General features: G+C 35.1%; 1 non-coding gene across 1 annotated transcript; it reads right to left on the bottom strand.

The window, feature by feature from the left end:
* Positions 1–686: 686 nt before the first annotated feature.
* LOC127688294 (U6 spliceosomal RNA) lies at positions 687–793 on the bottom strand. Its single transcript, XR_007978678.1, has one exon. It is a non-coding gene; the product is annotated as a U6 spliceosomal RNA (small nuclear RNA).
* Between the last annotated feature and the right edge of the window lie 9,874 nt (positions 794–10,667).

The raw sequence follows: 10,667 nt of genomic DNA, 5'->3' as shown, positions 1-10,667 counted from the left end.
AAAGAGTGCATAATTCAATTAATTAAACTCCTTCAGGGGCCTGGGGTGATTTCTCAGATGGCGAAAAGCTGGTCAGGTAACAATCTGAATCTGAATTCAGCTATTCAGCATCTACATAAAAGGCTGATGGATGTCACAGCAAATGCCTTTCATCTTAACACTGAGGAAGTGAGGCTAGAGAATCTCTGAGGATAATACCATAGGGAGTCAAGTCAAATTTGTGAACCCCATGATTGAGAGACCCTATCTAAAATAATAAGGTGGAGAACAATTGAGGAAGATATCCACCACAGACTTCTGATCTGAACACACATGTATTTGTACCTGCAAACACATGGACACTCATATGAGCATTTAAACACTCAGACAAACTTATTTATTATTTATTCACTAAGCATTTTCTTTTTTTTCCTTTATTTTTTTATTCGATATATTTTTTATTTACATCTCAAATGATTTCCCCCTTCTGTCCCGCCACTCCCCTGAAGTCCCATAAGCCCCTTTCCCTCCCCCTGTCCTCCCTCCCACCCCTTTTCACTTCCCTGTTCTGGTTTTGCCTTATATTGCTACACTGAGTCTTTCCAGAACCAGGGGCCACTCCTACGTTCTTCTTGTACCTCATTTAATGTGTGGATTATGTTTTGAGTATTCCAGTTTTCCAGGCTAATATCCACTTATTAGTGAGTAAAAATATGGAACACTTCACGAATTTGCATGTCATTCTTGCGCAGGGGCCATGCTAATCTTCTCTGTATCGTTCCAATTTTAGTATATGTCCTGCCGAAGCGAGCACCACTTAGCATCTTCTATACATATATGATAAATAATTTTTAAGTAAAATTCATCATTTCATTAAGATGTTTTGTGCAGGAAACACTTAAGCCCATGTATTAGGAATCATTACATATTTTTATATTACAAGGAAGGTAACCTAGTTACAATACTATGTCCACCCAAACACAATTTATAAGTTAAAATATGGAACTTCTGATACATCAGGCTATTTTGCCATTCAGTTTACTGTCACCTAAATTTGTCATCTAAAATTGGGACAAAAATAAGAAAAGATTAGATTATTCTATGTTTAATAATCCCAAATATTAACATATCTTTAAACAAACCAAATTACATGATTTAAATACTAATTAAATTAATTAATAACAATTAAAGTATGGTAATATAAAATATATATTATTGCATTATATTATAATATATATTATATAAAATATATAAAGAATAAAATGAAATTAATTAATTAATTAAATTTAAGTAGTTAAACACCAACTTAACTGAATCTTGTATAACTGTGCAAACCTCTGAGCTTAAAGTGAGCAGGATTTAAGGAGGTGTGTGTGTGTGTGTGTGTGTTTGTGTGTGTGTGTGAGTGTGAGTGAAACAGATTCTGTGTATTTTTACACTCTATTCCTGGTCTAAGAACCCTATAATTAGACAAAAAATATAAAAGGAGTAATTAGGTTTGATCATGGTAAAGTTTATTACTTGATAGGAAAGTATGGTTTCTCACTGGTTCTTGACTGTGCTTAATTTGAAAACAATAAAGTTGAAATTTAATTCTACTCCCATTGTTTAATTTCTGTGCCGCACTAAACTTCTTATCATCTTTGAACATTAATTTATAGAAACACTATAATTACTCAAATTTTTCCTTGGAGTAAAAGTTCTATTTATAAAGAACTGGCAAATCATTACGTACTTTATAGACAGTATTGTAAATTTGGATTTTGAGGCTGGAGAGATAGCTCATCAGTTAAAAATGCTGACTAGTCTTTAAGAGGATGTGAGTTCAATTCCCAGCAACCACATGGTGGCTCACAACCATCTGTACTGGGATCCTATACCATATTCTGGTATGTCTGAAGACAGCTACAGTGTTCTCATAATAGATAGATAGAGATAGAGAGAGAGAGATAGAGAGAGATGATAGATAATAAAATCTTTAAAAAAAAAAAAACAAAAAAGCAAAAGCATCAACAAAAAAAGAAATGTGGATTCTCTGTTGTTCTTAACATCTATGTTTAGTGATAAATAAATGAAAACATAGCCTTGTCTTTGGCTATGATTCCATAAAAGTTTTAGAGGTGTGTGTGTGTGTGTGTGTGTGTGCGCGCGCGCGCACGCACATGTGTGTGCAATGTTGTTGAGGAACACTGTGGCATTTAATAGGAATTGTATAAAATCTGCATGTCCCAATTGGCATTCTGGAAATGTAAATACGATTCTGTCAATGCTAAAACACAAGCTCTTTCTCATGTTGTAATGATTCCTTCTGACACCCATACCACTGCTGTTTTATAGTTTTAATTGTAAAGATATTTACCTTTTGATTAAATTTACAAAGTATTTATAAATACTTTGGCTATTTTAAATAAGTTATTTGAGATGTACATACATTGTATAATGTCTATATAAGGTTAAATAATTATCTCCTCAAAGTTTTATTTACTTTGGTGAAAAATTTAAAAACTCTTTCTTCTAGGCTTTTGAAATGCAGAGATTATTGATATCAATAGTCAAAATAGAGTGACACAGTACACCCAACATTATGCTTTGGTCTGGTGATTATTACCCACTAGGGTAATTAATACTCTTTCTTTTACCTCTCTCCACCTCCTCAACCTCTTGTAAGGACTTTATTCTTACTTATGTGTTCAACATTTTCATAAATCACAAATAATACAGTTACTTGTCTTTCCCTGCCTGACAAAATGTAGTCACATAGAAATTGTTTCCTTTCAGAGTTTTCCTTTCACTCTAATGTCTATTTCTTGTCTTCATTTAAAAAATGATTGGTTATCTCTAGACTCCCACATACAATCCCCCAGTCTTGTTGCTAGCATGCCACAGACCACCATATGAAGCCTCCCTTGCCCCCTGTCCACATCCTCTGTTGATTTCACAGATCATCCTTCCCAACCTCTCTCCCCCTCTCTCACCACTCTATCCCAGCCCTCACTCCAGGAGTCACTGTATGCTAACCAGAGGACCACACTTACAAGACAACAAGTGGGCTGAAGTTAAACCTACACCTCCCTTTGTTGCTCTTGAGATCCAGTCCCTTCACTATCATTCCCAGCTCTATAGCAGAAAAACTGCGGTAATCTTCCTTTCCACTCGGACCCTATCCCCATTAGATCACCAAGATCTTCTCCTCCAACTTTTTATCCCTTAACTCCTCTCACCATCTCACCACCAAAACAGCAGGCATTCCTTATGAACACATACTGGCTGAACAAGCTAGAAAAATAGGCAACGCAAAGTCATAATACTCTCTAAAAATGCAGAGGGGAAAGAAAAATGAAGGGAGAAAATACCCACCCAACAAATACAGATGCAGAAACCAGCATGTAGACCTATAATCACCCCAAAGCCAGATGCTGACAGTATGAAAACACAGTTGGTAGCAGGCTCACAATTTTTGATATCTCTATGTCTTGTACCTAGCAAACCACTTAGACTTGGTTTATGTGACCATTCTGTACCTCAAGATTTACAAGTTTATTTTATTTGGTATATCTGTTACAAAAAGTTAACTTGAAACATATAACATGAGGTTAGTAATTAGAAATATATGCATAGGTAACTTTAAAGGAAGCATGTGGAATGATTCCATTTGCGGATAAGTATAAAACATGACTTGCCACCATCCTTAGGCAGCCACATGGCCAGCAGCCACTTTTGCTAGGGTTGGAGAAGAAGAATATACTATGACTTCACCTCCATCTTGATTGTGGCCCAGTCAAGAATATAATAATAGGCCCCCAAGGTACTTTTGATTGGGAAAAATTGTGGGATAATTCTTTTCCTATGCTGAAAACAAGGCTTATGAAAGGTAGAACTAAAAACAATGCTTGTGTAATAAGGCATTAGAACTGTACCTCCATGAATTCATGTACAAGAACATAACTTGCTGGCAGCCAAACTTTGTAGCATATGAGTCACCTAGTTAATATTGGTATTAAAGATAAGAACAGATTGCGGAGCTGGCTGAGATCAAGAATGCAGGCTATGTGTGCTGCCGATGGTGGTGACAGAAAGGTGACCCAAGTTCCAGAAGAATCCCAGATATTGATCAATAGATGCCTTGCACTGTTGGAACTTGATTTTCCCTTGAACAGGTTATGATTGTGCCCTGTATCTTCCCTCTTGAAGTAAAAAAAGGAGTCTTATTTTGATACTGTGGAAGCACACAATTGAGAGATTTTAAACTTCTGTAAAAAGAAGATGTGATGCTTTACAGAAATTTCAAATAAGAAATAAACTGGATATTTCTATATTCTGGAATAATGCACTATGTAAGGACCAGGAAAGTAAAGTTTCCAATCCCTCTATGGCATGGAGGACAAAATGGCTAGCTATAATGACAATTGACATACTAGAAAAGTGGGCCCAGGTTTATCAACAGGTAGATTCATTAATAAAATAGTTCCACAATATGATAGGGCACTTGGCTTGCTTTATGCAGAACAAAGAAGTATTATACCACTTTAGAGAAAATTATTATTTCTATACAAACTATTCAGGATTATAATCTGGCTCTACTTACAGAAACATCACAAAAAGAAAACTGAGATGAAATAAGTGACTGGCAATCCATCCATTCCCAGACTCCTTTTAGATAGTAACTAATGACAGCCTTCACTGGGCCTTTGATCATTCTGTTTATTGTCTTGGTACCATTAAGATGATGGTTTTTATATTACAATATAAACAGGTACTCATTACATAGCTAATGATTTAACTCAAGATACAACTGAACAGGGACATGTGAGAACCAAAATTAGCCTATCTGCCCAAGGAAAATGTAACTTCCTGGAAAGCTGGGATTTATACTTCTAGAAACAGCAAGTTATAGAAATAACTAGTTGTAGAAATAAATAGAAATAGCTAGTTATAGAAATAGCAAGTCATGTGTTTTTATTTCACTAAACAAGTTTGTTTGAACCAACTACACCAGATGTGCTTGATCACTTGTAGGTAGGAGGCTTGTAGGCAGAAAATATGTGAGGGGGTTGGCTTGCCCCTAATTAGACCTTATGAGAAATATGAAATTTGGCCTTTTTAAACCTCTGTCATTTCTTGAGAACCCAGTAGTGGATCTGATTAGAATTTAAGTAAAGATTGCTACAAATTTGGCTCAAAACAGTGGGATTAGTCTTTTATTAATTTCAGGATTAACTAATACCCTTCTCTCACCAACAGGTAGATCATCCAAACAAAACAAAACAAACAAAAAACTAAACAGAGAAATGCTGGAGCAAACTGATGTTGTAAACCAAATAGATGTAACATCTTTATAGAATATTCCAATCAAACACAAAGAATATACCTTCTTTTTTGCACCTCATGGAACTGTCTTCAAAACTGACCACATAATCTGACACAATGCAGATCTCGACAGATATAAGAAAATTGAAATAACTCCCTACAAACTATCAGACCATGAGAGCCTAAACCTGGTTATCAACAATAGGAAGCTTACAGAACCATAGAAACTGGACAACTTTCTTCTGAATGAAAAATTGGCAAAAACAGAAATAAAGACAGAAATTAAAGACTTTCTATAACTCAATGAAAATAAATACACTGCATATAGAAAGTTATAGGATACAATGAAAGCAATTCTCAAAGGATGTTCATAACACTAGGTGCCTACAAAAAAATTGGAGAGATCTCTAACTAGCAATTTAACAGACCTGAAAGCTCTAGGACAAGAAGTAACCATATAAAAGAGGACTAGATATCAGGAAATAATCAAATGCAAAGCTGAAATCAATAAACTAGACACAAAGAAACCAACACAAGGAAAAAAATTTTGAGAAAATTCAACACTCCTTTATGATAAAAGTCCTGAAGACAGTCAGGATACAAAGGGTGTACCCACACACTAAACATAATAAAGGCAGTTTACAGCAAGCTTATATTAAACATCAGATTCAATGGAGAGAAACGCAAAGCCATTCCACTAAAATCAGGAATAAGATAAGGTTGTCCATTCCATTTCTATTCAATATAGTTCTTGAAATAGGGCAATATGACAACTGAAGGATTAACTGAATTGTTTAAGTGAGTACAAATTGGAAAGACAGAATTCAAACTATTGTTATTTGCAGATGATATGATAATATACATAAGGGATTCTAAAAATTCTGCCAGGGAACTCCCTTATCTGTGACATACTTTCATCAAAGTGACTGAATACAAGATTAACTGAAAAAAATCAGTAGCCCTCCTGTATATAAATGATAAAAGGGCTGAAAGAGAAATCAGGGAAACAACACATGTCATAATAGCTTTAAATAAACTGCAATATTTTGGGATAATTCTAACCAAGCAGCCGAAAGAGTTCTATGATAAAACGTTCAAGTCTTTGAAGAAAGAATTTGAGGATTTCAGAAGATGGAGTGATCTCTCATGGTCATCATACCAAAAGCTATCTCCAGAGACAGTGCAATCCCCATAAAAATTCTAATACATTTTTTACAGACCTGGCAAGGACAATTCTCAACTTAACTATGGACAAATGAAAAACTCACAGTAGTTGAAACAATCCTGAATAATAAAAATACTGGCAAAGGTGTCACCATTCCAAATTTCAGACTACACTACAGAACATAGTAATAACAACTGCATGATATTTGCAGGATAACAGACACATTGATCAATGGAATTTAATTGAAGGCCCAGATAATTGAAGGTACACACTGGAATAAAAAAGATATCATCTTCCACAAATAGTTCTAGTCATGGCGTCTACATGTAGAAGAATACAAATAGATTCATATTTATAAACCTGCAGAAAACTCAAGTCAAAGTGGATCAAAGACTAACATAAAACCAGAAACACTAAGCCTGATACAAGAGAAAGTGGGGAATAGCCTTGAACATATGATCACAGGAGAAGACTTTCTGAACAGAACACTCATAGCTCAGGTGCTAAGATCCACAAATAATAAATGGAACCTTATGAAACAGAAAAAAACTATAAGACAAAGGACACTGTTGATTGGAAAAAGTGGCAACTTACAGAATTGGAAGATTTTCACCAACTCTACATTTGATAGAGCTCTGACATCCAAAATACATAAAGAACTCAAGAAACTAGGTATCAAAGACTCAAGTAATCCAATTTAAAAATTGAGTACATATCCTAGGAGAGCATTCTCAATAGAGAAATCTCTATTGGCTGAAAATACCTTTAAAAATGCTCAACACATTGGCTATCTAGGAGATGCAAATCAAAGTTACTTTCAGATTTCATTTTACACCTGTGAGAATGACTAAAATCAATAATGCAAGTGAGAGCTCATGCTGACAAGGAGGAGGGCAAGGAAAACACTCCTCCATTGCTTATAGGAGTGCAAACTTGAATAGCCACTATGGAAATCAATATGATGGTTTCTCAGAAAGTTGAGAATTGCTCTACCTCAAGACCCAGCTGTACCACTCTCGAGCATGTACCCAAAAAGGTACGCCATTCCACAAGGACACTTTCTCTATCACATTTACTGTGGCTTTATTCATAAGAGCCAGAAACAGGAAATAACTTACATGTCGCTCAATTTAAACAAATAAGTAAAATGTTAAAAAGTAATGTCATGACACTTACAGGTAAATGGATAGAATTTTAATAGAATCATCCTGCATGAGGTAGCCTAGACTGAGACAGACAAATGTGGTATGTATACAATTGTAAGGAGATATTAGCCATTAAGTAAATGATAACCAAGATATAATCCACAGACCTAAAGGGGTTAGGTAAAGATGACAGGTCTATGGGGGATGCATATATCTCCCTAGAAGGGTGAAATAGAAGAGATTAAATGGGCAGACTTGGGGCAGGTAGGGATAGATACACAAAGATCATGCAGGGGAAAGAGATGAGGTAGAGGGAGAGAGTACAGGGATTGATGTCTAAGGCATATTTGGGGGAGTAGTGTAGAATCTAGTGCTGTGGAAACTTTCTAAATTCTATGAAGGGGATCATAGTGACAACTCCTAGTTGTGGAGATATAAAGTCTCAACTGGCCATCTCTGATAACCAGGTAAGGCTTCCAGTTATGTTGCATTTAATTGAGTTGTTAGCCATGGCGTATCATATAGAAATCCCTAAATGACTCAGGCTATTGTTAAGAAAAAGGGTTGTTCTATGTAAACTGACAATGGGCCCAATCACTGATGACAACACCATGCAATTCACTAACTATGGAAAGAATTCAAGCTGGTTCCTACATGAAGCCTTCACCCCTACATCCCAGTCTCTTTAGTATGGGAAGGTTCTATGCAGATTAATGAAACAAACATGAACACCAACTCAGATACACAACTTTTGGCCTATAAAATTCTGGAAATATGGTAGGACAATAGTGGTACAGAACTTGTGGGTATAGTCAAGCAATGTCTGATTTGACTTAAGGTCCACTCCACAAAAATCTACTTGGGTAACAGAGAGTCAGAGACTAGATAGCACAGAGACCTAGGATAGATGCAAACAGTACTAGCAAAAAAAATTGAATAAAAGGGTTTCTAATGATATTTTGCTATAATCCTAGACCAGTGGCATCATCAGAGAGGCTTTCTATGGCCACAGTTGCAGAGACTCACAATCAGATTCTATATAGAGACTATATAAACTGGAGGTCTTCATCAAAATCCTCCCCTCAGTGCTCAGGGAATTCAACAGAAGTTGAAGTGGAAAGATTTCTAAGACTCAGAGGGGATGGAAAACACAAGAACAAGGCTCTCTAAATCAACTAAGCAAGATACGTATAAACTCACAAAGACTGAAGCAGCATGCAAGGGCCTACATGGGTCTGGGCCAGGTCTTCTTTGTATATAGTATAGCTATTAGCTTAATATTTTTATGGTATTCCTGACTATGAAAATGAGTAGGACTCTGATTTATGTCTGCTATTGATTATTATCCTCCTGTTGGGTTGATCTATCCAAATATGACATGAAAAGTTCTGCTTTATCTCGTAATATTTTATTGTGTTGTGTTTTGTTGTTATCTGTTAGAAGGCTGTGCTTTTCTAATGAGAGGTGGACAGTAAGTGGGTCCAGAGGGTGGAGGGCCGGGGGAGGTGGGAAGAACATGGGTGAAGGAAAGGGAGGGGTAACTATTATCAGGATATATTGCATGAGAAAAGAATCTGTTTTAAGTAAAAGAAAAAAAGTGACTTATTTGTGATTACTAAACAGATGACTTTTGTCTGATATTTAACTGGCTTTCCCCTAAAAGTGTTGCTGGATGTAAACATTTTAATTAAGCCTGTCATTTATTCTCAAAGTATGAACAATCACATACTAAGATTATGTTGGATTTGGTACAAAAATAAAATTGTGTATTCATAGAGATGGAACAGTCTAAAATAAGAAGCTATCCATGTATGGTATTCCTTAAACTATATAGATAATGGAATGCTTTACATAGTCACATTTATATTTAAAAATTTATAAATTAGGCAGATGTTGAAATACAAATTAGAGGTAGATATTGTAAGTTGAACATATAAGAATAGACATATTAATTATCTTGTCTAAATAAACTATCACCTATCTTTTCAGTATGCTCTGTTTTTCTCCTATATAAAAAAGGCATTGGTCACTGACAAGAAGCATACCTCAACATGATGGCAGGTGTTTTTGACAGGTCAGCAGCTAACATTATACTGAGTACAGTAAAGCTAAAAGTCTTCTCTCTAGGATCTACACCAAGACCAAGGTACCTAATTATACCACTTTGTCAACATAGTGCTGGAAGTCCTAGCCAGACAAAGAAATATAAGACAAAGAAATAAAAGTCTTCCAAATTAGAATAACAAATCACGTAATCATGTTGGGAGAGCACATGATCTCCAATGCAACATGTTCCAAAATAGTAGAATTACTGAATGAATTCAATACATTTTCAAGTTAGAAAAATAGTATGTAAAAACAAGTAGTGCTTTTTAATGAAGAAAGTAATAATCCATTTGTAGGAGTTAAATAAATTGTATACTGGAAAGAAATTAAACCAATGTAAAAAAGTCTATATTATAAGAACTGTAAAACATCAATGAAAGAAATTAAAAAAGACTCCAAAGTTTTTGAGACTTTGTACCATGTAAAGCATGCCACGTACATATGAAGTACATCATGTGGTGTACTTCATACAGAGAGAAAATCAGTTCTATGATCTAATATTGAAAGGGAGTGGAGACACAGATTAAGGTAAACTTCTTGCCAAGCCTGCAGGATGATCTACATTGGTTTCTTCCTGGCATGAACCAAGTTTGGCCGAACATGTCTGTAATATCATTACTAAGAAAGTATAGGAATGTCAGAAGTTCAAGGTTATCTTTTGCTACATAGTAAATTTGAGGCCAGTCTGCCATCACAAGAGACCCCACATCTAAAAAAAAAAAAAAAGCAAAGCAAAATAAACAGAAAAAAAGAAATGTTGACTGTCTGAGAAGATACGTATATTTAAACTGAATTAACCATGGAATATCAAATATAGCAAACATTGACATGTACAGTTTTATGTTCAGTTGTGTCTGTTAAAAAATAAATTGAAAAAGTCTTATCCAAGACTGTATTTTTTTCATTAAATATGTATTTTTATCCTAGATTTGCATGTAAATTCTAGCAAATGATATCAGGTTTAT

This window comes from Apodemus sylvaticus, chromosome 6 (genome assembly GCF_947179515.1).
Source record: "Apodemus sylvaticus chromosome 6, mApoSyl1.1, whole genome shotgun sequence".
In the NCBI taxonomy this organism is placed as follows: domain Eukaryota; kingdom Metazoa; phylum Chordata; class Mammalia; order Rodentia; family Muridae; genus Apodemus; species Apodemus sylvaticus.
This window is presented reverse-complemented; position numbering and strand designations above follow the sequence as displayed.